This window comes from Moschus berezovskii, chromosome 13 (assembly GCF_049115385.1).
Source record: "Moschus berezovskii isolate FMDL1 chromosome 13, NW_MosBer_1.0, whole genome shotgun sequence".
Lineage (NCBI taxonomy): Eukaryota > Metazoa > Chordata > Mammalia > Artiodactyla > Moschidae > Moschus > Moschus berezovskii.
In genome coordinates, this window is record NC_142472.1 from 38,949,362 (window position 1) to 38,977,323 (window position 27,962).

Sequence of the window (27,962 nt, forward strand, 5' to 3'; positions counted from 1 at the left end):
GCCTGGTTTAATCTATCTGATGCAAAACCGTATGGAATTTCCACCATTTTCACCACCTTTCCGATCTCTGTAGATTCGGCATCTAGCAGAATTGAAGCACTGTTGAACTTCATGTCATCCTAGATGCCCACTGCCACACCAGCTGCTATCAGCCTGGGCAATACTTCTTCAGCATGTCTCCCGGTCTTCATAAATCCTCTATCTTCAGTTTTCAACTTTGTCCCACTATAAGCAGAGCAAAACACTTTGCTGAATAAAATTTACATTTGATATCCTGTGGAGTGTTCCATTCCTACTCCAGACTATTCTCTAACTTACCACTATCAGTTTAAACTTAAGGAATAATTATGAAATGTTTTACTCTAGACTTCAACTCTTGGTTTTTTTCCTGAATTTACATCTCTATGAGATATCTCTATTTACTAATTTCACTCTTACTCTAAACTTCCAGTCTTATTTCCTAAAATCCTTCTTCCTTCAATTATTCTATTTCTATCAGTGAGGTACAATCTCCATTCACCCAGAATAACCATCTTAGATTCTTCTCTTATTAAACAAAATGGAATTATAGAGTTTAACCATCACTCCTCGCTTCAAAACACATTTTAGATTAACCCTGTACACCACTCTACTCCACATTACTCAGAAATACACTTCCAGAATATTGTTTAGCCATGAAAAGGAATGAAGTACTGAGAGGCAACAAGGTAGATGCACCTTGGAAACATTCTGCTGAATGAAACAAGCCAGACACAAAATGTTACAAATTATGTGATTCTATTTTATGAACTATTCAGAACCGACAAATCTGTAGAGACAAAATACAGCCTGATGGTAGCCAAAGGCTGGGAAATGGGGGAAAACATCTTCTAAAAGGTAAAGGCTTTCACTTAGAAATAAGGGAAATGTTTTTGAAATTCCGTGCCTATCCAGTGGTTAGGACTCTATGTTTTCACTGCCAAAGGCGCAGATTTGATCCCTGTTTGGAGAACTAGGATCCCTTGAGCCACTCAGAGTGGCCAAAAAAAAAGAAAAATGAAAATGTTTTGGAGCTGGATAGAGGTGATAGTTGTACAACATCGTGAATGCACTGAATGCCACTGAATTGTTCATTTTAAAATGGTTAATGTTATGCTATGTGACATCTATAACCTTTTTTTTTTTAATAGTTTTCTAGCAGATCATTAGCCTCCAGTGTCCCTCACTATTCCATTCTGTTCTAATCCCCTGCTGACTGTTTCATCTTCCCGGAATAGTGCTTTCATTAGGAACCCACTAGGTTTCCCTTTCTATCAAGGATAAACTCATCTGCTTTCAAAGATCAGGGTCCCCAAACTAATTTTTCACAAACATCACTGCACCCTATGCATGTCTCCTCAACAGGTTTCAAGTGCAACCACTCATTTCTCAGACCAGTAGTCTCAGTGTCCACCTAAATTCTCCACTGACCATCTTTAAGTTTCTTTTATCTTACCCCAGCTTCTCAATGGATCACTCACATCTCCCTTTTCTGAACCCCTTATGCATTCAGAGAGTTCTACAGAATGCAGTGCTTTCACTTGATATGTAAATTACGTATTACCTAACTGGAGGCTAAGTTCCCTTTAAGGCTAAATATCATGTCAGAGACTTCATTGATTCTCAGGTTGCCTACTTCACTTTTGGGAATCTAGGAAGTACTGAAGAAATGCTTCATTGATTACTCATTAACTACTGCTCGGGAAAGTTAATCATCCATTTCTCCTACTCCTTCTGCTAAGCTATAGTTTATCTTTTGTTTAAAATCACCCCCAATCTGCTCTGTGAAGCCTTCTCTTTCCATTCTTTATTTAGCAAGGAATAGCTTCTCCAATTTAGGGAAAATTGACTACATGTCTCTAACAAAGAAGCACAATTAAGACACAGGCCCAGGATCTATGAGATAGGATAAAAATGGCAATTTACTTTAACCATCTTTCCTTTATAGGGAATTTCTGAAGTCACATCCCTTACATTCGCTGACCTCTATGGAAAGAATTGATATTCATAAGGGAGAAGATTGATCCATATCTATAGAATAAGGTTTAGGAAAAACACTTCAAAATATATGCCCCTCTCAACTAAATAAATGAGTCATTAATTGAAAACACTAAATCTTTGTCTAAGCAACTAGCCATTTACAGCTCTGTTCAACCTCCTTTGTCCCACATATTTATCATGCAGCATAAGGTAGAAATCATTACTGTGCTGAAGCTTCTATAAGAGGTTATGGTTGGGTAAGAGGGGGAACGTATGAAAATCAGTTAAAGTAAGAGTTCAGAGAGTGAAGCTGGAATAAGGGGAGAGATTTTTACCTCTAGACTTGGGACATTCCAACACTTAAATTTTTTATAACCTCAACTAAGAATAAAGCTTAAAAGCTTAAGTAGCTTCCTTTCTGAGGAGCAAGAGTGCTACACTCTATGACAAAGGTAGAGGTAGATTTGGGGTAGAAGCAAGATATAAATATATCAACACCCAATAGACATAGATCCAAACACAGTGGGAATCTGATAAGGGTTAAAATCAGCATAAGAAAGAGATTCCTATTATTTCTAATATCAAGGAGCTGCCATTTTAATAACATTAGGATTATATCATCATGTTTATTTAATACATGCTGGTAAAGTTCATAAGCTTTCTTGTTTTGTACATTTATGTGTGTATTTTTTCTCCCATGATTGAGGTTCTTTTTTAACGTATTTTTTTATGTTATATTTTCATGAGCAATTCCACTCTGGCTTCAGAACAACATTTTTCCACCCACATAGGAAACCCTGCCAAGCCTTCAAGGTTTTGCAATATTCTTTTGTAGTATTCCTTTTATCGGGGAATCAAGCAAATATTAATTTTTTTCTGAAGAGAGAAGTATGCTTCCCTGGCAAGCACCTAAGTTACAGTGTGATATAATATGAATTATCAACATATTCTGTATGTTCTCCAAAGACTTCAATCAAGATAACATGGTAGCTGTTAGCTTCAATGAAAGGTGTTTGTGTGGAATTAAGGGCTGTATGTGGTTCAGAGCCCTTAAGCCTTTTCATGAACAAATACATAATTTAAGACTCTTGCTCTCTTTTGTCCCGGCCAGTTCATAAGATCAATCACTTCATTTTTCACAAGCCCAGGACTCCTAAGATTCAATGGTTCTTAGATATCCTGCAGTGGGACCTTTACTCAACACAGAATACCTTTGCCATGGAAAACCAGACAGGTGTGAAGGCAGAGATGCCCTGGTCTCAGTCCACTGACAAGATATTAACCCTAGGAACAAAAAACTGTCTTTATTTCCTGAGGTTTAGAGTCATTTAAAAGCCACCATGGCCATGGTTTGAAAGGGAAAAAAGAAGACTGTGGAAGAAATAGAAGGAAAAAAATCAAAGAAGCAATGCCAAGGAATTCAGTCTCTAGGACACACCTGAGGCTTGATATAGCACACCCAAGTTTGATTTCTCTCCAAACTCCTAGATGGAATTGCACTTGTGGAAATCCTGGCTCAGATGTGTCCTCCTGGAAAGTCAGTGTAGTTTAAAATTTAGGATTGTTTAAGTTTTAAATACTAGCAACATCAAACCGATACCAATTAGAAACTAGAAAAAAGGAAATGAGATTTATTGGAGAAAATCACAAGCGACACCAAGGGCTAATGCAGCTCAAGGCTCACTAAGAAAAGGATTATTCTCCATGATTTAGATTAACAGATCCACACTCTAAAAGCTTCCCAGTCCTTTAATTAAAAGAAGCACATTTGGAGGATAGAAGTATGCCTATGCATAATGAGTCATCCTAGAGCATATAATTTTAAGCCTGTAACTCATTATCAATTTAAATCATATAGGCTCTGGAATGCAATGAGAGATGCTAATGCTGGCAAAGGAATGAAGCCTCACACTAGTAATTCTGTGTGTGTGTGTGGTGTGTTTGTCCCGCCCATGTATATAAAGGTATTGACAAATGGGGCCATATGGAGCATTCATTTCTGAGGTTCCTTGTTTGATCATGCCACAGTGGCTATTTGATTGAGCTATTATAGGTATCCCTCTTTGCCAGTGAGGAAATCTTGATGAATAGTGAAAACTTTCTCAAGACCATACATAGAAACGTGTAGTTCCCCTGCAGAAAGTGAGCTCAGTTTTGGAAAGGAAGTCACCTGCATTCATCAGATCCATTTACCCACTCATTACAAGATAGTACTCACATCCCACCAAATAGAGTATCAAACAAGTATTGGTCACATGGTCATTAAGGAACCTGGCTCTACCTGCTCATAAGGAAACCTCTCTCCAGAAATGGAAGAGTTGAAGAGTTAGGGAGTTACTGAGCACACAACATCAGTGTTCCTGACTGGTGGCGGCAGCCATGGAACCCCCTGTAAAAGAATTCATGGAATATGTGAGAGTAACACTGTTCATTCCCTTCATGGCAAGCAGTATCAATGATCATTTTTTCCCAGAGTTACATGTCCTTCCAGGAAAGGAAAGGGAAACAGACTGACATCCTACTCTACATGAAGATGATATCTACCTGATACCATTTTAGATTTGTTTGAACATAGGAAATTTGTTTTATATAATAATTCTCAGTAGTCAGCAAGTTCATGCCATAACACTCTGTGCTCATTTGCTCAGTTGTTTCTGACTCTTGTGACCCTATGGGCTGTAGCCCACCAGGCTCCTCTATCCAGGGGATTTTTTAGGCAAGGATACGGGAGTGGGTTGCCATTTCCTTCTCCAGGGATAATACTCTGGAGAGATCATAAATTCTACTTAGCAGATGGGGGCGGGCAGAATTTTTTTGATTTGTCTTTGGTCATAATGTGAATCAAAAGCAAACTCAATGAAAATTTAAAAAGTATCAATAAGGTTTTCATTCTTCTCTTTTCAGTGTAAGAGAAAGTCAAAGCATGTTCATAATCTCTTGCACACTAGGATCAAATATATTGCTGTAATGGTTGTTTCTCTGTAAGGTCGGTTTTCCATAGTTCAGATTTTTGTAAGGTACAGCATGACTATCACACGAAGGTAAGAAGATAGACAATATGTAAAGAATCTACTTGCCTCCACTATATAGGCACTTAGTGGGGCAGTTGGATAATCATTTAACAAATTAATACTCCAATAAATATAATTTACTGGATTTGAATTCAACATGCTGAATTGATAACACTCCAGTAAAATGTTGCTAATCACAAGTACAGATTTTAGCCCAAAATAACAAAGAGATTGGACTCTGTGGACATGAGTTTGAGTGTACTCCGGGAGTTGGTGATGGACAGGGAGGCCTGGCGTGCTGTGATTCATGGGGTCGCGGAGAGTCGGACACGACTGAGCGACTGAACTGAACTGAACTGAACTGAAGAATGGGAATAGTATCAGTGAATAGGAAATAAGTTCTGGAGCACACAATGGTAACTAATGAAGCCAACTGGTTTTTCTCAGAGAGGTTCAAAATATATTAAAATCATAAAAAGCAAGATACCATGGAAAGTGAAAACTAAGAAAATGTGATAAGATCTAAGCAATTAAAGTATATTTACTGAACACATGACCCTGTAATCCCACTCAGAGATATATATCCAAGAAAAATGAAAGCAGGGTCACACTAAAATTTGCACTTGAAAGCTCACAGTTACTATTTTCATTAAAAAAAAATAGTGGAAAAAGACCAAACGTCCATCATCTGATAAATAAACAAAATGTTTTATGTCCATGTAATAGAATATTATGCAACCATAAACGGAAATTGGAGGAGGAAATGGCAACCCACTCCAGTGTTCTTGCCTGGAGAATTCCATGGACAGAGGAACCTGGCAGGTTACAGTCCATGGGGTTGCAAAGAGTCGGACATGACTGAAGCGACACAGCATAAACAGAAATTAAATACTGACACAGGCTAAAACATAGTTGAGCCTTGAAAACATTATGCTAGATGAAATAAGCCAGATACAAAAGGCCTCATATCATATGATTCCATTTATATGAAATATCCAGAGTAGGCAAATCCATAGAGAAAAAGCAGACTAGTGTGTGCCAACATCAGTCCTTCCAAAGACTGATGCTGAAGCTGAAGCTCCCCAATACTTTGGCCACCTGATGTGAAGAGCCAACTCATTGAAAAAAGACCCTGATGCTGGGAAAGATTGAGGGCAGGAGGAGAAGGGGGCAACAGAGGATGAGATGGTTGGCTGTATCACTGACTCAATGAGTCTGAGCAAACTTAGGGAGATAGTGATGGACAGGGAGTCTGGTGTGCTGCAGTTCATGGGCTCACAAAGAGTCAGACACAACTGAGAGACAGAACAACAACAAGAAGTGTGTACCAAGAGCTGGGGAACAGGGAAGAGGAGAGTGACTGTCAGGGAGTATAAAGTTTCTTTTTGTGGTGGTGTAAATATTCTACATTTTCAAAGTCCAGAATTATGATAGTTGTTCAATCCTGTGAATGTACCAAAAGCCACTGAATTGTACATTTTAATGGATGAATAGTATGGTATATGAATTATACCTCAATAAAGACATAGATAGATATAAAATCATCAAGAAAATAATTGAGACTATCCCAGAGCTGAAGAGTAAAAACATGTCCTCAATTAAACACATCACTGAAAATTTTTCAAAACCCAAAGATAAAGAGTAGAGTCTCAAATCTTAGAGATTCTCATCTACAAATGAGCGACACTCCTCCATCTGGTATTGGATGTCTCATTGGCAGCAGTGGACACCAGAAGACAGTATTTTCAATGCTTGGAAGAAAATTGATTTTCAATACAGAATCCTTTATACAATCAAGCTCTAAATCAAATAAAACTCAAGGAGAGCTAAGAAAATTTCCCTCCTAAATGTCCCTCATTAAGGTTTGCTAAGGATGCACTTCCACAAAATGTGGATGGAAAACCAATAAGAAAGAAAAGATGAGATTTGGAAACCAGAAAATTCAACCAAGATAGAACGAAAAGAAAGAAGTCCCCAAATGGCAGCTGTGAACCAGCATTGTGAGGAGCAACCGTGCTGATTGCCATGAGAGGACAGAGTCCCTAGAAGGTATCTAAGAATATTCCATTTATTTGGGGGACTGGATACCGTCTTTAAGAAAGAAAGCAATTTAAACATGAGAGAAAGATAAAAATGTAAGTTTAAAAAGTCCTCATCTCCCATAATAGTCATTTCCATAACAGAAAATCAATAGAAAATCTAAAAAAAAAAAAAATAGAGAACTAAGTATATTATTTAGTGAAATGATGGTAACCATGAGAAGAACTTAAATCAAAAAAAAAGAAAAATTAAATATAGTTCCCTTGATAATCAGGGCTTCCCTGGTGGCTCAGACAGTAAAGAATATGCCTGCAATGGAGGAGACCTGGATTCAATCCCTGGATTGGCAAGATCCCCTGGAGAAGGAAATGGCAACTCACTCCAGTATTCTTGCCTGGAGAATCCCATGGACAGAGGAACCTAGAGGGTTATAGTTCATGGGGTCACAAGAATCAGACAGACTTAGTGACTAAACCACCACCACACTGATAATCAAGATTTGTGGTAGTGACAGGTGAGGAAAGGGGGCTATTGTTTTCTCCTTATAAACCCTCCAACCAGGCCATTCTAAAGGAGATCGATCCTGGGTGTTCATTGGAAGGACTGATGCGAAAGCTGAAACTCCAATACTTTGGCTACCTTATGTGACGAGTTGACTCACTGGAAAAGACTCTGATGCTAGGAAGGATTGGGGGTGGGAGGAGATGGGGACGACAGAGAATGAGATGGCTGGATGGCATCACCGACTCGATGGACATGAGTTTGAGTGAACTCCGGGAGTTGGTGATGGACAGGGAGGCCTGGCGTGCTGTGATTCATGGGGTCGCAAAGAGTTGGACACGACTGAGCAGCTGAACTGAACTGATAGCATTTTTTAACCACAATTATGTATTATTTTGATTAAACTGCTTTAATGTTTAAAAATAAAATATACTCACTTATCACTTACCACATGTAAAGTACTATGTTAAGGTATAAAGGGAGATATAAAACTGAATAATTTATAATTTCCATGGGGTGAAACCAAACATATACACCAACTATGGAGCTTCTTCGTAAATTGAAATGAATAGTGTAAGAAATGTTACCCCTGTCCCACAAAAAACGTGCAAAAGATGATTAATTCTGCCTTCACATAAAGCAAAGTTGTGTAAAAGAGGCAACATTTGAGCTACACCCTAAGGTATTGGTAGGATTTTGATGGATGGAGAAAGGAAAAAGTATATTCTAGTTTGTCCTGAAATGCATTCCACAAAAGGACAACCATTTTTAGACATTCCTAACCAAAAGCCAATTACACCTTCCAGGAAGGAGCTGTTATTTTTGAAATACTCATCTGAAGAGGAGAAGAAATATTCAGAATATTTCATGCTAAGCTCTGACTTACCTGTACCAGAAAATATTTTCTGAGCTTATGAGTCACTTAGTTACTTAAAGACGAAAATCCTGAGAGAAACGAGATTATATTGTGTGTCAGTGACCATAAAGATTAAATTCATTTACCTAGAACAGTTTCTGTTGACTTAAATATGCATTAAGTTGACTTCTCTAATTCTGTAATAAGAATAGAAGCACTTATTTCATGGAAAATGTTTGCACTGAACCATAGCTTGAGTGCTTTTTCCTTTTTTATTTTTTATTAGTGCTTACTTTGGTATCCAAACTTAGATATTTATTGAAGACTTAGATTCAGAACCAAATCATTATTATCTACACCAACAAACTTGCTCTAAATATTTTATTTTTCATTGACTTTTTTTTAAAAGAAATGAGATTTTGTTTCAAATCTAATTTAGAGACAGAAAAAGTGATTTACACTAAGATTTATTGACTTTTGCTATGAAATAATATGAAAAATCAAAAAACTTTTTGATTAAAACAAGTTTATTTCTGTTGTCAATTAAAAAATATATATTGTTCTAATTTTTAGCACCTCTGTGCCTTTCACTACTTAAAGTATACACCAAATTGCTATGAGGATGAGACAGGGAATCTAAATATTTTTAAAGCTTTAAAAGTAGAATTAATAGTTAATGATTTTTTTTAACATCATGAAGTTTCAATAAAATCTCCTGTCTCCTATTTACTCTTCCACTTTACATGCTTAATCTCAACTGCTTTCACATATCAACTTCATTTACTCAGGCAGCGATAAGACTAGCAGGAAGGGAAAAAAATGGACTTTAGTTTTTTAAGTTGATAGATATTTACTGAGTGCCTATTTTGTACATAGAAGTATACTAGGTGCTCTGGAGAATATCAAAGTAGTATGAAATCTGATCTCTGTTCTCAAGCTTATATCGGGAGATTAAATGAACACAATGAAATTGCAAAACAATGCAATATGGGAAGAAGTGCCAATGGGAGTAAGGGGCATGGGCAGCAACTGGTAGAGTTTTGGAGAGTGAGGGACTCAAATGGAACGGTAATGGAGTTAACTGATGGCCTCCAAGGAAGATTTGAGCTTTAAGAGCTGAGTTTCAAGGGTCAGAAGGGTAGAGAGAAGAAGCAAGCTCAGGCCATGCAAAAGGCTATGACGTGAGCATAGTTGCAAAGAGAGAAATGAGTATATTGTATTTGAAGTTATAGTTTGGCAAACTGAGGCAAATTCTCAGTAAAGGAAGAGTAGGATAAGGTTGGAGTAGTTTGGAGTCAAACTGTAAGCAATTTTGGAAGTATTCTGTTGGCAATAGGAAAGCAGTGAGATGCTGTGAGATAGAGAATGACACAGCAAAACCAGCTTTTGAGTAGATTAATACCGCAACCCTATACAAGTTCTAGGAGAAACAGAAGATAGAAGACTATTCAACTTTCTAGATATGAGGTGATTGTAATCCCAATTATGGTGGTAGAAGAAAAAGACAAAAAAAAGAACAGATAGGAAAAAAAACAATGCATCAACAGGATTTGTTGACTAATTTGAGACAGTTCTTAGGTATGTATATTAATATAATTATAAACACTTTCAATCTTAACATGTTCAAAACTAAGCTCAGAATCTCTGCCCACCCAAAACTGATCTTCCCTCTGGTTTTATTCCCTCAGTAAATGGTATCTTCATCCATCCAGATGCCCAAACCAGAAAGCTAGATGGAGAATCGTGCCAGTTCTTCACTCTTCTGTTTTCTCACTCCCCTCTCCAATCAATCGCCAAGTCCTAATTTTCCTCTACTATTTCTCACATCTCCCCTTTTCTCTCCTACTTTCTACTTTTCCCTGGTTCAGGGCATCAGCTCTTGTCTGGGTCATCACATGACTCCTAACATATCTTCCTGCCATTCATCCCTCTGCTCCCCAATACATTCTTAAAACCGCAGTCTGAGTGCTCTTTTTAAAAGTAAATCTGATCTGATGGTAGAATATTGCAATTTAACCCACTCACACACGCAAACAAAATATTGTTGTTCAGTCACTCAGTCATGTCCAACTTTGTGACCCCATGGATTGCAGCACACCAGGCTTCCCTGTCCTTCACAATTTCCTGAAGTTTGCTCAAATTCATGTCTACTGAATTGGTGATGCCATCCAACCCTCTTATCCTCTGTCACCCCCTTCTCTTCCTGCCCTCAATCTTTCCCAGCATCAGGGTCTTTTCCAATGAGTTGGCTCTTCATATCAGGTGATCAAAGTATTGGAGCTTCAGCTTCAGCATCAGTCCTTCCAATGAATATTCAGGGTTGATTTCCTTTGAGATTGACAGATTTGATCTCCTTGCAGTCCAAGGGACTCTCCCAGTGTCTTCTCTAGCACCACTGTTCAAAAGCATCAATTCGTCAGTGCTCAGGCTTCTTAATGGCCCAACTCTCACATCCACATGTGACTACTGGAAAAACCACAATCTGATTAGACAGACCTTTGTCAGTAAAGTGATGTCTGTTTTCTAATACACTGTTTGGTTTTATCATAGCTTTTCTTCCAAGGAGCAAGCATCTTTTCATTTCATGGCTGTATTCACTGCCCACAGTGATTTTGAAGCCCAAGAAAATAAAGACTGTAACTGTTTCCATTTTTTCCCCATCTATTTGCCATGACGTGATTGGGACCAGGTGCCTTGATCTTCATTTTTTGGAGGTTGAGTTTTAAGCCAGCTTTTTCACTCTCCTCTTTCACCTTCATCAAGAGACTTTTTAGTTCTTCTTCGCTTTCTGCCATAAGGGTGATGTCATCTGCATATCTGAGGTCATTGATATTTTTCCCAGCAATCTTGATTCCAGCTAGAACTTCATCCAGCCAGGCATTTCGCATGATGTACTCTGCATATAAGTTAAATAAGCAGGGTGACAATATATAGCCTTGATGTACTTCTTGCCCAATTTGGAACCAGTCCGTTGTTCCATGTCTGGTTCTAACTTGCTTCTTGATCTGCATACAGGTTTCTCAGGAGGCAGATAAGGTGGTCTGATACTCCCAGCTCTTTAAGAATTTTCCACAGTTTGTTGTGATCCACACAATCAAATGCTTTAGCATAGTCAATGAAGAAGAAGCAGACATATTTCTGGAATTCTCCTGCTTTTTCTGTGATCCAACAGATGTTGGCAACTTGATCTCTGATTCCTCGGCCTTTTCTAAATCCAGCTTGTACATCTGGAAGTTCTCTGTTCATGTACTGCTGCAGCCTAGCTTGAAGGATTTTGAGCATAAACTTGCTAGCATGTGAAATGGGTACAATTGTGCTATAGTTTGAACATTCTTTGGCATTGCCTTTCTTTGGGATTGGAATGAAAACTGACCTTTTCTAGTCCTGTGGCCACTGCTGAGTTTTCCAAATTTGCTGGCATATTGAGTGATGCACTTTAACAGCATCGTTTTTTAGGACTTGAAATAGCTCAGTTAGAATGCCATCACCTCCACTAGCTTTGTTTGTGGTAATGCTTCCTAAGGCCCACTTGACTTCACACTCCAGGATGTCTGGCTGTACGTGAGTGATCACACCATCACAGTTATTGAAATCATTAAGACCTTTTTTGTATAGTTCTTTTCTGTATTCTTGCTACCTCTTCTTAATATCTTCTGCTTCTGTTAGGTCCATGACATTTCTGTCCTTTATTGTCCCCATCTTTACATGAAATGTTCTTTATTTTTTTACATTTTCTTACATTTTCTTCATGGGTCCTCAGAGTAGTAGAACAGAGTGAGAAGGATTTAAACTTGCCAACTGAGAGCACACCCATTTCTTCTTTTTTTTAAGTCACTTTCAAGTAGCTCAAACTTCCCTGAAGTTTGGTTCTAACTCACGGACTCTTTCTGTCTCAAATTTTCAACAACACTGTCAGTCTGAAAACTTCTGGGAGTCTTTCTGCCACCCAGCAAAAAGACAGGATTTCCCTGGTAATTGTTCCTCCACAGTAGTTCCCTCTTTATTCATCAGTCCACTAAGTCCACACATCCTTTACCTTGTGTGAGACTTGACTTAGTTCAGTTCAGTTCAGTTCATTTCAGTCGCTCAGTCGTATCCGACTCTTTGTGACCCCATGAATCACAGCACACCAGGCCTCCCTGTCCAACTCTATTTAGAAATATCTAAATCAAGATTACTTCTTGTTCTGCTGCTGCTGCTGCTGCTAAGTCACTTCAGTCGTGTCCGACTCTGTGTGACCCCATAGATGGAAGCCCACCAGGCTCCCCCGTCCCTGGGATTCTCCAAACAAGAACACTGGAGTGGGTTGCCATTTCCTTCTCCAATGTGTGAAAGTGAAAAGTGAAAGTGAAGTCGCTCAGTCGTGTCAGACCCCACGGACTGCTAATTTGTGACCTAGCCTCTTATAGGCTCTAAAATGAAGGCAGCAGTGAAGTGTTCTCCAAGAATTTTGAGCAAGAACATTAAGATTATCCTGTGAATACTAGGCATTTTTTGTCTTGTAAATTTTTTTTACTTTTTTATTGATAAAAGTAATAAATTTTTTGTAAAACAGAATTCTGTATTTAAGAATCAACACAAATAGAGGCACAGTAGCTCTTATCTATCCATCTCTCTTTCTCCCTTCTCCTTATATTAATAGGCTCTATCAACTTTACTAAAGGGTTTTGCAGAACTCAGTTTGCAGTCTTCCTGGACATAGCAATTGGTTCAGGGATGGACATATGAGCCATTCAGAACTGCTGAGAGTCTTCCCAGGATTTCTTTGCTGGGAATGCCAAATGAAGAATCACTTGTTTCTCAAATCACTGAATTAAAGATTGCCTACAATCAAGTCAATCTCTCCCCAAACCCCCCATCACGGATCAAGCCAAGCTCCCATGCAAGGAAATGGAGCTTTCTCCAGAGGTACGCCTGCAATGTGGGAGACCTGGGTTTGATTCCTGGGTTGGGAAGATCCCCTGGAGAAGGAAACAGCTACCCACTCCAGTATTCTGGCCTGGAGAACTCCATGGACTATTCCATGGGATTGCAAAGAGTTGGACACGACTGAGCAACTTTCACTCCCTCACTCAGAGGGAAGCAGAGACAAAGCAGATAAATAGTGAGCCATCTAGGTCTCCAGTCTTACCCACTGCTTAAGGTCAGCAAAACCCTTGCTCTTTCAATTTGGCTATATTTTTCAGTACTTTTCCTTTTGTTGTTTAAGCCGAAGTGGGCTTCTACCAGTGTGGCCAAGAGTCTTGGCAATTCAAGATGAAAACAAAGATATACCAATTCAGAATCCTAGAAATAATCACAGGCTTTAAAATCAGACAGACTGGATTCACATTCTGACTAGTTCACTCGTTATCATGTGACCTTGAATAAATCGCTTAACCCTCGTTTTTCATAAGTTTTACATTAGAAGTAACACTTATTTTGCATATTTTGTGGGAATTCCTTAATATAACGCATGTGCCTCTGATGGCATGAATAAATGTTCAGTGAAGATTTGTTGTTGCAGTTGTTATTACTGTTAATCTTTAGTGTCATGAGCTACCAGAATAAAACTACTTTCAGGAACAAGACTTGAACATAAGCTGAAATATTAATATAACTAAAGAAATACTGTATTCATCAGCAGGGAGTTCAGACTGAGAGCTCTACTTTGGCCGGTCCCTGGCAAGACAACATGAATATGGAGTCCTCTTGGAAGATAAACACATCTGAACTGCTTTCAAGGAGTGCCTTGTTCTTTTGGTTTATATGAACTACTCCCTTGCTATGAGTCCATGTTCACCAAAACGCATCTTGATAGGGTCCACTGGATAACTCCACTAGAAGAGATTAAGTGGAGGCTAACAAGGCTGGGATCTGTTCTGGGGCTCCCTTAGCAGCTGATTTTCAGTGTTGTCCTATTCCTTTGACTGCTTTCCTCAAGGAAGATGAAGTCCAGTGTTCTGATCCTCTAAGGCTGGATTGCCTACAAGAGCCAGGCAGGTAATATAAATAAGAAGCAGGCTGGGTGGGAGAGAGAAGGAGTGGAGGGGGCTTGTTGAAACATGAAAGGCAAACTGCATCTTCTCCATGCAAGCCAGTTTTTGCATATGGAAATGCAGACCAATATTGATAGATCACCTGATTCTGAAAAGTATAGGCTGGAAGTATAGGCTTATAAAATACATATGAAAGAATATTTGTAAAATAAGGCTCTTTTAAACAATGTTCAGTGCTATGTTGACTAGATAATACCTACTATGCTTAGCCCACAGGTATCAGTTTGACTAGGATACCCCGAATGTTAATAACCCAGTTAATTACTTCACTGCTTCATCTTCTTTCTACTGTTAGGGTACTTCTTTCTTCTGCTGTTAGGGTCAGTGTATATTCCTTTGAGATTCTGTATGTAAAATTTTCTTTATAGAGTGCCTCATAGGAAATAGATGGGGAAACAGTGGAAACTGTGTCAGACTTTATTTTTTGGGGCTCCAAAATCACTGCAGATGCTGATTGCAGCCAGGAAATTAAAAGAGGCTTACTCCTTGGAAGGAAAGTTATGACCAACCTAGACAGCATATTAAAAAGTAGAGATATTACTTTGCCAACCAAGGTCTGCCTAGTCAAGGCTATGGTTTTTCCAGTGGTCATGTATGGATGTGAGAGTTGGACTGTAAAGAAAGCTGATCGCCGAAGAATTGATGCTTTTGAGCTGTGGTGTTGGAGAAGACTCTTAAGAGTCCCTTGGACTGCAAGGAGATCCAACCAGTCCATCCTAAAGGAGATCAGTCCTGGGTGTTCATTGGAAGGTCTGATGCTAAACCTGAAACTCCAATACTTTGGCCACCTCATGCGGAGAGTTGACTCACTGGAAAAGACTCTGATGCTGGGAGGGATTGGGGGCAGGAGGAGAAAGGGACGACAGAGAATGAGATGGCTGGATGGCATCACCGACTCGATGGAGGTGAGTTTGAGTGAACTCCGGGAGTTGGTGATGGACAGGAAGGCCTGGGGTGCTGTGATTCATGAGGTCGCAAAGAGTCGGACACGACTGAGCGACTGAACTGAACTGAAAGAGGGACTGGATATTTAACTAATAAAAGTTGTTAATAATTTCAAATATCTATTTAGAGGTAGAAATAAGCCTCCACTACCTTGCAAAGTCCACCAAAATAACAGTAAATGGACTTGGAAAGTCATAAACCCAAAAAAACAAAGAAAATAGGAAATATGAATAGAGCTATTGAATTTTAGAAACTGAAGAGCAGAAAGATTAGTGGTTAATGACTTAGCATATTTCAGAAAGCAAAGAATAGGGAAAGCCAAGAATTAATCAGATTGTACCACAGAACACCCAAAACCTTGGAAATTGGCAATACTGAGTAATCTTAAGCCAGGGATGAAAGTAGAGCTAAAAACTAAGAGGATTGATTAGAAGTGTGATTAAGAAGCAATTAAGGGACTTCCCTGGTGACCCAGGGGGCTAAGACTCTTCTCTCCCAATGCAGGGGGCCTGGGTTCGATCCCTGGTCAGGAGACTAGATGCCAAATGCCACAATTAAGAGTTTGTAAGCCACAACTTAAAGATCCCACATGCCACAACTAAGACCCAGCACAGCCAAATAAATAAATACATATTTTTTAATGATTTTTAAAAAAGAAGAAACCATTAAAATTTACATATCCCAGCCTACTCTAGGAGAAAACTGAAAGCTTCCTCTCTGGACAAGATAAAAAGGTCTGTGGATCAAAGCAGGGCTTCCCTGGTGGCTCAGTGTATACGACTCTGTTCTCCCGATACAGGGGTCCTGGGTTCAATCCCTGGTCAGGAAACTAGATTTCACAAGCCACAACTAAGAATTCAGCTCAGTGGGTAAAGAACCTGCCTGCAATTCAGGAGACCTGGATTTGATCCCTGGGTCACGAAGATCCCCTGGAGAAGAAAATCCCAGTATTCTTGCCTGGGAAATCCCATAGACAGAGGAGCCTGGAGGGCTACAGTCAATGGGATTGCAAAGAGTTGTATACAGCTTAGCAACTAAACCACCGCACCATGGATCAGAGGACACCAAGCTAAGTCAAAGGCATTGGGACCATTCTGAAGAGAAAAGGATTATAAGAAAGTACAAAATTAATCTTCAGACCTTGAACCTTCTCCATCTCTGAAAGCACTGACAGCCAGAATTATGCTCCTCAGAAAAGAGCTCTGTGGTGACTTCTCTGGGTGAATGTAGCAAGGCTTAGGTAAAAGAATTAAAGATGCTAACACTATGGATTCACCAATAAAACTTCTGATGAAGCAGACAGTTGGCAACACAAACCTCATGCCAAGAGATTCCAAACAGCTTTTAGGGCCCACTGTTAACTATAAACAGACAACCAACGATCACCAAACAATTAACAGGCATTTAATGTAAAAGACATTGTGTGGAAAGAAACAATGCAAAGTAAACAGAGACAATGCAATGAGAAGAAACCTTATCAAAGAGTATCTCTAACATCTTCAGAGGCAAAGTAACAGCAACATAAACTCAAATAACAAAGTGGCTTTGGAAATTTTAAAAAATATATAATACTTTTGTATATCAGAGAAAAAAATTCAATAGAAGATGGAAAGATAATGTTGAGAAAATATCCTTGAAAGAAAAGCAAAGGACAGTAATGGAAAATTGGGAGGTTAGGGCCAAATTAGAGAATTCATTCAGCACATTTGTTTTCCAAATAATAAAATCTCATAATGAAAGAACAGAGAAAATGGATGAAATGAAATCATCAATAAAATCATTAAAGAAAATTATCCAGAACTAAAAAGCATGAGTTTTCCAAATTGTACAATCCAGTGGGCAAAAACAGATGTACAATCATATACATCATGCTGAAATTATAGAAAACTGGGGCCAGAAAAAAAGATTATCCTACAGTTTTCCAGAGAGGACAATATAGATTTCATATCAAGGATCGAAGATGAGAATGACACTAGACTTTCCAGCAAAAACATTGGAGAAAGTAATAAAGCAGTATATTTAAAATTATGAAGAAAAAAAAGTGATTCCCAATGTGGAGCTCCATTCATAAGAAAACCATTAACCATAGTTGGGGAAAGGATAAAAGTGTATTCAGACATTCAAAGGGTCAGACTATTTGTCTGCCTTGCATCAGCATACAGAAAGCAAGTAGAATAAATGCTTTGTCAAAATGAAGAAACATCAAATAACAATAAAAACTAGTGTCTACAAAAAAAGAAAAGACAAAAAATCCCAAAAGGATGACAAAGGAAAGCAAAACTTACATAGTAAAGGAACTGTACTAATAATATACTATCTGGTTTATTCCATATACTTGTATGGAGTGTATTATATTATGTACAGTATGTTATGTATTATGTAACTACCTTATGTAAAGAGAGAAAGATGGGAAATATGGATGAATATAGAAGGGGATGGAAAGTGTGTCTGAAAAACTAAGTTCTCATTTTCCGTAGTCAAAATCAAAACATGATTCCTAAAGCTGAGAAGAGAGAAGAGAGAGAAAGGGAAGAATATAAGCATGTTGTTTGAGACAAGGAAGTAAATACCATGCCCCTCAAATCACTTGGTATAATTAAGGACAGTTGTCTGTGAAGACAGGGAAGTGAAACATATTGGAGGAGGATGGATATGGAAGGTAGAGAAGGAGAGGTGAAAACAGAAGAATGAAGATTTTCAAACAAATCTTGTAACACAATTTGACTCTTTTGAGTTATCCACATCTGTAGTGTTAAATGAATAAATTAAAAATAATTTTGAACGATGTCAGCTTTTTATTTTCCATTATGGCTTTTCATAGGATATCGAATATAGGTCCCTGTTCTCTACCATATGACCTTGCTTATCCGTCCTAGTTTGCCTCTGCTAATCCCAAACTTCTATTCCTTCCTTCCCCTGCTTCCTCTTCCCCTTGCCAACCACAAATCTGTTCTCTACATCTGTGAGCCTGCTTTTGTTTTGTAGATACGTTGATTTGTATTTTATTTTATGCTCCACATGTAAGTGATATCATATGATATTTGTCTTTCTCTAACTTACTTTGCTTAGTGTGATAATCTTTCAGTCCATCCATGTTTCTGCAAATGACATTATTTCATTCTTTTGGATGGTTAAGCAATGTTATTTTAAATTGCTCCTAGTTAATGAGAGAATAAATGGAGAGAAAAATTAACACTCAGTAGACATTTAAGTAGGTACTTAGATTTTTTATGGATAAACACATCAATTAAAGATTATTAATATTAAATATAAGTGAATGCATTAAAATTTAATCAATAAATGAACTGATTAAATGTACACATAAATAAATAATGATCCAAAAATCAAAATGTTTCAAGGGCTTCCTTGATGGTGCAGGGGTAAATAATCCACCTGCCAATTCAGGAGACATGGGTTCAACCCTGGTCCAGGAAGATCCCACATGCTGCAGAACAAATAAACCTGTGCACCACGATAACTGAGCCTGTGCCCTAGAGCCCAGGAGCCACACTACTGAGCCCACAGGCCCTAGAGCCCATGCTCTGCAACAAGAGAAGCCATCACAATGAGAAGCCCGCATACCACAACTATAGGGTAGCCTCCGCTCTCCACACCTGCAGAAAAGCCCACACAGCAATGAAGATGCAGCACAGCCAAAGATAAATAAACAAAATTGTTTTTAAAAAATTTTAAATGTTACCTCCAAGCACTTTTAACTTTCAACTTCTTTTATTTGTTTCTGTGCAAATTCCTATCATCAATTCAGTCCCTAATCATTGCTGGCATAGAGTAGATACTAAGCAATGTTTGTGGGTTTTTTTAATTAAACATATGATGCATAAATGTAAAAGAATTTATTCTCATCACTGACAAAACTTCGAGTAAGAAGATACTTTCACTTTCCTATAAGAGGTCTGTCATTCAATGTCATTACCTGGCATCTGTGTTGCTTTCCGTTTCTTTCTTCTTATAATTATATAGTCAAGAAATCTGACTTTAAAATTTCCTTAGTACATTTCAATACCTTGTATTAAAAATAAAACTTCAGGGAATTATTAACAATTCCTAATCCAAGATACTGGTTTCTCCCATAGCCATGAGAAAGAAGAGACGAATGTCTATAATGGAACTTAGACAAGACAGATTTACGTAGGCTGGATCAGTGAATCAGTCAAGAGATGAGGCTCTGATCTCAGCAGGGCAATGTGGGTAGAGCAGGTGGGCTGAGAATCAAGAGACAAACGAGGTGCCCTGGGTCTCCCTTGCATAGTTTCTCCACTTGGACTGGAATGCTGTAAATTTCCAGAACACCAGACACGCCCGAGTTCCAATGCAAGTACAAAAACATATTTTATCGCCAAATCCAAATTACTTTTATATCATCTACCATTTGTGATTATGTCCTGTTCTCTTGTCCCTCAGTGCCGATAAGCAGAGTCAACTCTGTAGTCATTAACTAAGAACAAGAAAATGGGATTAATGGATTGACCAGAAATGCTGCAGGGTCAGGGTGGACGCGTGAATAGAAGGCTGTTTGCTATCACATCCCCAGCTCAATCAGTGACTTATGCAAGACAGTGAGTAACTGCTTACCTCAATTTCACTGTGAGGTGAGAACAACATGTCCTTCCCTCTTCCTAGCGTGCTGTGAAAACGAAAAAGATAACATCTTAAAATACCAAAATACTCAGAAAAAAATGGTACCATAGAAACATGATCTTATCAGCGCACTCCAATGTAGCATATATTTTCCTCATACACAGTACAAGAAAAATTCTTTCATAACAGACAGAGAAATTTGAAAAGGCAGGAATTGCAGTCTGCTTTGTGAGTAAATCTTTTATCAAGAGCTCTCAGTTCAGGAATATAAATGTCTCCCCTCAGTCAGATGCATTTATTTGATTTCAATAAATGAATGGAGAGGAAAACTTGGTCAATACCTTTAACCAAAGTTTAGATTTAAGTCCTTACCAATGAGGTTTAAATGTTCCCTGAGGTTTGGAGGAAATAGAGAAGTAACATCTTAGGCTACTTTTATTATAATTCCATTCTCAAATTTCAAAGTCATTGATACTTTCAGAAGACAAGACTTTTGTAAAAATTTACCTCAAGGGCAAGTATGACAACGTGGTCTTTATTTTGTAAGATCAAGGACATTACTGGCCAGTAGAAGAGGACATGGAAGATTGACATTTTTGCTTCTAAACTATGAGTTCAGATCTATTGATCCCAATGGCAAAATTCCAGGAAGAATTCCATGCATATGTTATAGAGAGCTAAATAGGCATTAGGTCAGAATATAAAATGTTTCAAGTCTTGTGCCAACTCTAATTGCTAGTATTTCTAGAACACTGGGTTGAGAAAATTCCGAGGCCACATCTGGTTTCAGTGAGAGAGTTCTGCGATCAACTGACAAAGTACCACAGTCATAGAAACGGGGAGTGGTGACACACAATATTTGTTCCATCTCCGGGAAGAAAAGCAAATGTCCCCTAACATAGTGACACTTTCCTGATTAGCTATTATTGTTTAACTGAAATGGCATTAATATTGACTTGCTATTGAGAATTTGCTAATTACCAGAACCCATGCTTTTGATATGTTCCAGACAGAATCATCTCACTGTTTTTCACAATAATCCTCTGATGAATGTATTAGCATCCACTGTTCCCAGATAAGCAAAGAGGGCAAAGAGCTTAAGCAACTTTCCCAAGGCCAACTGCTCATAAGTTGGGACAGATGCAAACCCTAGTCTGTTGACCCCCAGTTCTTCGTGCATCTCTTAACTCAGAGTTCAGGAACATTTAGCTGAAAGGACTCTGAAGGAGCTGATTCAATGGTACTGGTCTGTATGAGATGGCTTCAAGGTTTATCTAACTATTGATACTATGTATGAAATAGATAACTAATGAGGGCCTACTAAATAGCACAGGGAACTCTACTCAGTGCTCTATGGTGACCTAAATGGGAAGGAAATCCAAAAATGAGGGGATATATGTATATGTATAACAGATTCACTTTGCTGTACAGTAGACACTAACAGCATTGTAAAACAACTGTACGCTAATAAAAACGTTTAAAGAACTAGCTCACAGATAATACAAGACTGGAGATTGTCAGAAGTAGGGTTAGAGCGGTAGAAGAAATGAGTGAATTGTTTTGTTTTTGTTTTACTCTCAATAAAATGAATTTAAGAACATAAAAAAGAAGTCTGTCAAAAAAATGTTGGCTTGATGTTTCCCCAGCCTCACTGTTTCAAATAGTCCTGCTCTAGGGAGCCTCTTCCAAAGGTCCTTCTGGAATTGCCTTCCCCAGCCCTCCCATCCCCCATCCCCACCCACAAATATGTGAAGATCTCTATTCTATGGTAAATCACACAGGTATTTCTCTACTAACTCTTACTACATCCACCCAGTTTCTTAGGCTCTGCCTCTGCTCCCTCACCTCCAGCCCTCCTTCTACTCCTTGTGTTTCATAGGATTCAAACCAACAAGTGACGTGAAACTGCAAAGCCCGTGTCTCTGCTCAGTTGCGTTTCTGTCTGCTCGTGGTACTCCTTGGCAGTGTTGACACTCCCTACTTCTCAAGACAGCCCCTCTTGCCCTCCTTTGGCTTCCGTGGGGCTCCTGTGGATTCCCACTCCTCTAATGACTCATTCTCTGTTTCTTTTCAGCACAATCATTTGCACTCTTGGCATCCCACATACTCAGAATGTCTCCCTCCATCCTCCACACCAGGGCTCAGAAAACTTTCTGTAAAGGGCCAGATAGTAAATATTCTAGATTTTGTGAACCATACGGTTTCAGACACAGTATTCAACTTCAGTTCAATTCAGTTCAGTTCAGTCGCTCAGTCGTGTCCAACTCTCCACGACCCCATGAATCACAGCACGCCAGGCCTCCCTGTCCATCACCAACTCCCGGAGTTCACCCAAACTCATGTCCACAGAGTCGGTGATGCCATCCAGCCATCTCATTCTCTGTCGTCCCCTTCTCCTCCTGCCCCCAACCTTTCCCAGCATCAGTGTCTTTTCCAATGAATCAACTCGTCGCACGAGGTGGCCAAAGTATTGCAGTTTCAGCTTTAGCATCAGTCCCTCCAATGAACACCCAGGATTGAGCTCCTTTAGAATGGACCAGTTGGATCTCCTTGCAGTCCAAGGGACTCTCAAGAGTCTTCTCCAGCACCACAGTTCAAAAGCATCAATTCTTCGGCGATCAGCTTTCTTCATAGTCCAACTCTCACATCCATACATGACCACAGGAAAAACCATAGCCTTGACTAGACGGACCTTTGTTGGCAAAGTAATGTCTCTGCTTTTTAATATACTATTTAGGTTGGTCATAACTTTCCTTCCAAGGAGTAAGCGTCTTTTAATTTCATGGCTGCAATCAGCATCTGCAGTGATTTTGGAGCCCAAAAAAATAAAATTTGACACTGTCTCCACTGTTTTTCCATCTATTTATTTCCCATGAAGTGATGGGACCAGATGCCATGATCTTTGTTTTCTGAATGTTGAGCTTCAAGCCAACCTTTTCACTCTCCTCTTTCACTTTCATCAAGAGCCTCTTTAGTTCCTCTTCACTTTCTGCCATAAGGGTGGTGTCATCTGCATATCTGAGGTTATTGATATTTCTCCTGGCAATCTTGATTCCAGCTTGTGCTTCTTCCAGCCCAGCGTTCCTCATGATGTACTCTGCATATAAGTTAAATAAGCAGGGTGACAATATTACAGCCTTGACGTACTCCTTTTCCTATTTGGAACCAGTCTGTTGTTCCATGTACAGTTCTGACTGTTGCTTCCTGACCTGCATACAGGTTTCTCAAGAGGCAGGTCAGGTGGTCTGGTATTCCCATCTCTTTCAGAATTTTCCACAGTTTATTGTGATCCACACAGTCAAAGGCTTTGGCATAGTCAATGAAGCAGAAATAGATGGTTTTCTGGAACTCTCTCGCTTTCTCCATGATCCAGCGGATGTTGGCAATTTGATCTCTGGTGTCTCTGCCTTTTCTAAAACCTGCTTGAACATCTGGGAGTTCACGGTTCACATATTGCTGAAGCCTGGCTTGGAGAATTTTTGTATCTCAAAAGCAGTGCAGATGGGGTGTAAAAGAGCAAGTATGACTGTGCTCCAATAAAACATTTATGAATATTAAAATTTAAATTTCATATAATTTAATGTGTCACAACATGATATTCTTTTTCAATTTTTTTCAGCCATTTAAACACCCTTCTTAGTCATAGGTCCGTGCTAAAACAGGCAGTGGGCAGGGCAGACAATTACCAACCCCCGAGCCACACTACAAAATCCAATCTATTTTATTGGATTTTAGTTTTTTATGGACGCATAGTTGATTTACAACAATGTTGTGTTAGTTTCAAGTGTACAGCAAAGTGATTCAGATATAACATACACACACACACACACATATGTTCTTTTTCAGATTCTTTTCCCTTATAGTTTACTACAAAATATTGACTATAGTTCCCTTTGCTATATAGTAGATTCTTGGTGATTACCTATTTTATTTATATAATAGTGTGTATCTGTTCATTCCAATTTCCTAATTTATCCCAGCCTTCATTCCCCCAATCTTACTTTAAAATGCAACTCAGATCCAACTTCTTCCTCAGAGCCTTCTTTAAGAACCTCAGATTAAAGGGACATCTTCAAAAGAAAAATAAATAAATAAAGGGACATCTTCTTCCTCTGCTGCTGCTGCTAAGTCACTTCAGTCGTGTCCGACTCTGTGTGACCCCATAGACGGACTCCTACCAGGCTCCCCCATCCCTGGGATTCATCTAATTAAACAACTGACAGTTGTTATTATCAATATCTTGCCTCAAGTTCCCTCTTGACACCTGAATCCTCAAAAAGATTTAAATACTTTACTGGTTTTATGTTTTTCACATATATAAATTTTGTTTTCCTAAACAAGCTACAAAATTCTTGAGAACAGAAACAATGTGTTACATTTATTTATCCTCCTTGATGCCTTGGTCCCATCACTTCATGGGAAACAGATGGAAAAACAGTGGAAACCGTGTCAGACTTTATTTTATGGGGGCTCCAAAATCACTGCAGATGCTGATTGCAGCCATGAAATTAAAAGACGCTTACTCCTTGGAAGGAAAGTTATGACCAACCTTGATAGTATATTAAAAAGCAGAGACATTACTTTGCCAACAAAGGTCCGTCTAGTCAAGGCTATGGTTTTTCCCATGGTCATGTATGGATGTGAGAGTTGGACTGTGAAGAAAGCTGATCGCTGAAGAATTGATGCTTTTGAACTGTGGTGTTGGAAAAGACTCTTGAGAGTCCCTTGGACTGTAAGGAGATCCAACCAGTCCATTCTAAAGGAGATCAATCCTGGGTGTTCATTGGGGGGACTGATGCTAAAGCTGAAACTCCAATACTTTGGCCACCTCATGCGACGAGTTGACTCACTGGAAAAGACTCTGATGCTGGGAAAGGTTGGGGGCAGGAGGAGAAGGGGACGACAAAGAATGAGATGGCTGGATGGCATCACCGACTCTGTGGACATGAGTTTGAGTAAACTCTGGGAGTTGGTGATGGACAGGGAGGCCTGGCGTGCTGTGATTCATGGGGTCACGGAGAGTCAGACACGACTGAGCGACTGAACTGAACTGATGCCTTGTAGATTGTAGGTTTTCAATAAATGTCGGTTTGTGATATGTTAACATTAATAACATATTTTAAAACACCGTGTCTTTAAATGAATGACTGGAGAGCTAAGGATTAGTTCTATATTAGGTACTGGCTAAAAGCTTTCATATACATTAATACATTAATCATTTTTTTCCATTTATGCTCACAGAGTTATAGGTAGTATGGCAACCCACTCCAGTGTTCTTGCCTGGAGAATTCCAGGGATGGGGGAGCCTGGTGGGCTTCCGTCTATGGGGTCACACAGAGTCGAACACGACTGAAGTGACTTAGCAGCAGCAGCAGCAGCATCCCCGTTTTACCAAAGAAGAAACTGAGATTCAAAGGCAATTAACTTGCCCAAATCATCCAGATCTGCTGATTTCATATTCCTGCTTCTACATTTGTTTCTGTTCAGAAGGAATAATGTAAGTCTCTTTTCTGTAATTATGGTTATCATCATCCCTTTTAGAACCCTACAGCCATGGATGAAGAGAGTGGAACCAAGTGTAAAGTCTGCAAGTGCCCAATGAGCTTACTTTATCCTGGTTCTCCTACCAGACATCATGTCCATCCTTGACCCCTCTCTGTTCTTAACTATCTAATTTTCATCTATCACCTACTGTTGCTTATTCAATCTTCAGTCCTGCCCACTTAACTCTTCTCTGCTAAACCACTTTAAAATATTCTTAGTTGGTCTCCCCACCTCAAGGCTGGCCTCCTTCCAATTCATTCTTCCCTCCATCAGAGACCATTCTAAAGCATGAATTTGCTCATGTTACTCTTCTGCTAAACCCTTCAAAGATGTACCTTCACCTTTAGGAGGGGTCTACACCTCCTTGAAATGGTGGGTAAGATCCTCCGCCAGCTAGACCCTGCCTGAGCCCTAGACCTTCCCTCGTCATGGAGCATGCCCTCAAGCTCCGTGCACCAACTTTTTGTAGTGCTTCCAATCCCATCATAGTCTGTGTACTCAGCTTTGCTGTCTCACCCTCTAGAGAGTTTTCTATCATTCTCTTCAGCAAAGGGAATGAAAATGGAAGATCTGGATCATCAAGGGCCATGACAGAGACCCAGGGTCCTGTGCCACCCAGCCCTCTGTATAGAATTCTCCTCTTTTTCCTCTTTACCTACTTAATCATCAGTCACCCTTCAAGGCTCATCTTTTGAATAAATGAATGAAGGACATCTTCTTCTCTTTTGACCGTAACACCACCCTACAATGGACATTTCTTTCTAGGTTGTTTTCCCATCCACACCTCTCCATTACCTTGTTTTGCAAAGAGATCTCTGTCTCCACACATTTAGTCACCTGGTTACCAATCGGATCCCCCAGTGTTTATGCTGACTGCTGAAGGGGCTGCTCTGTGCTTTCTCCATCTGTCCACTACCTACAGTCCAAGATAATCAGATGGTGCACACCAAAAACTAGAAGAAAAACTCTGTATTTACATCTCCTAGATACAGCTTAGCCAGTCTACCTACCAATCAACTGTATTACCCACTCAGAATACCCCCTTATAACTTTCCCAGTTACCAGCACCACCAACACCTCAACGTCCCTCCAGGATCTTAGGAATCCAGGTCAATGAAGTCAATCTCCTAGCACCTGTGGTAGACACAAAGCTGTGCCACCCAATCTCCTTTCAAGAAAGGATTTGCTGCCCAGCTCTAGGGGTATAACCAGCATACAGACTACAGCTGTAAACTTCTCCTGCAGGGAGTGCCCTTGACTGAGGTCAGGACTTTGCCATAGGCTAAAAAAGGCGGGGATTATAGGATGCAGTCATTTGTGCCCATGATGGAACAACTCAGTTTTATTCTAGAGCTCCCTGCTGGGTTAGCCAAGGCTTAACTGGGTCTCTATTACAACTTGATCTCTTCCTCTGCCCATTCCTGCTTTTCCCTACTTCCCTCTCTCAAGTATTAATACCTAATAAACATCTCACAGTCTAACCTTCATGCCAGAATCTGTTTCTGGAAACCCTAAAATGCAACACCACCTCATCAAAATACAACATCATGCGTGGTGAGTATGGCAGTTGGTTCTAGGGTCTAGGGGGAGAAAAAGCATTCGTCTAAATGGAAGAGACCATTTGGCTCTCTTTCTAATATATACACACTACTCATCCCTGCCCAAAATGAAAGGATCTCTTCAGGTGACAGAGATGATCAACCAGTGAATCTTCTCTCTTCAGTCAGTTCTCAGCATAATATGCAGTTTTATCACTCCCAGCACCATCATGTAGCCAAGACCTTTGCGAAAATTCCCCACCCCATCCCCAAAAACACTCACCTCCACCACCAACCTTATAACATCAAATGAAAACTGGTCCACTGGGAGTGATGGGCCGGCACAGTGGTCAGGGTGATCGACTTCCCCCTTCAGAAGGCGTGTAGGAGTGTGTTAGTCCCGTCCGTCATGCAAACACAGAGAATTCAAAGCTGGTTCCACATAGGGAAGGAGCTGGAAAGGTCACATTGAACAGATCCCCTATCCCAACAATCTCAGAGTGCTTAAAATACTAACATGAATTAACATTTTAGGATTCACTCAGAGAGCTTCTCATTTTCCTGTTTTCTTATTTTGACCCACAACACCAACCTGGAACAAGATACTTTTATTTGTGTCTTAAGGCTGCCATTCGCAAAGTATCATGAACTGGGTGGGTGGCTGAAAACAACAGAAATGTATTGTTTGCCAGTTCTTGAGGCTGAAGGTCCAAAGTCATGGTGTCAGCAGGGCCGTTCTCCCCTGAATGCTTTAGGGGACATGACTTACTTGCATCTTTTTAGCTTCAGGTGGCTGCCAGCTGTCCTCAGTGTTTCTGGGCTTGCAGCTGCATCGCTGCCATCTCTCTCTCCACCACCATATGACCTTCTTCCTTGTGTGTGTGTGTGTGTC

The 27,962-nt window shown here is 39.6% G+C and overlaps 1 long non-coding RNA gene across 1 annotated transcript; it reads right to left on the reverse strand.

Moving 5' to 3' along the window:
* Positions 1–6: 6 nt before the first annotated feature.
* On the reverse strand, positions 7–27,962 carry LOC129556623 (uncharacterized). Its single transcript, XR_008686040.2, has 4 exons — positions 27,840–27,962; positions 27,354–27,440; positions 19,983–20,034; positions 7–225 (listed from the first exon to the last, which is right to left on the reverse strand). It is a non-coding gene; the product is annotated as an uncharacterized LOC129556623 (long non-coding RNA).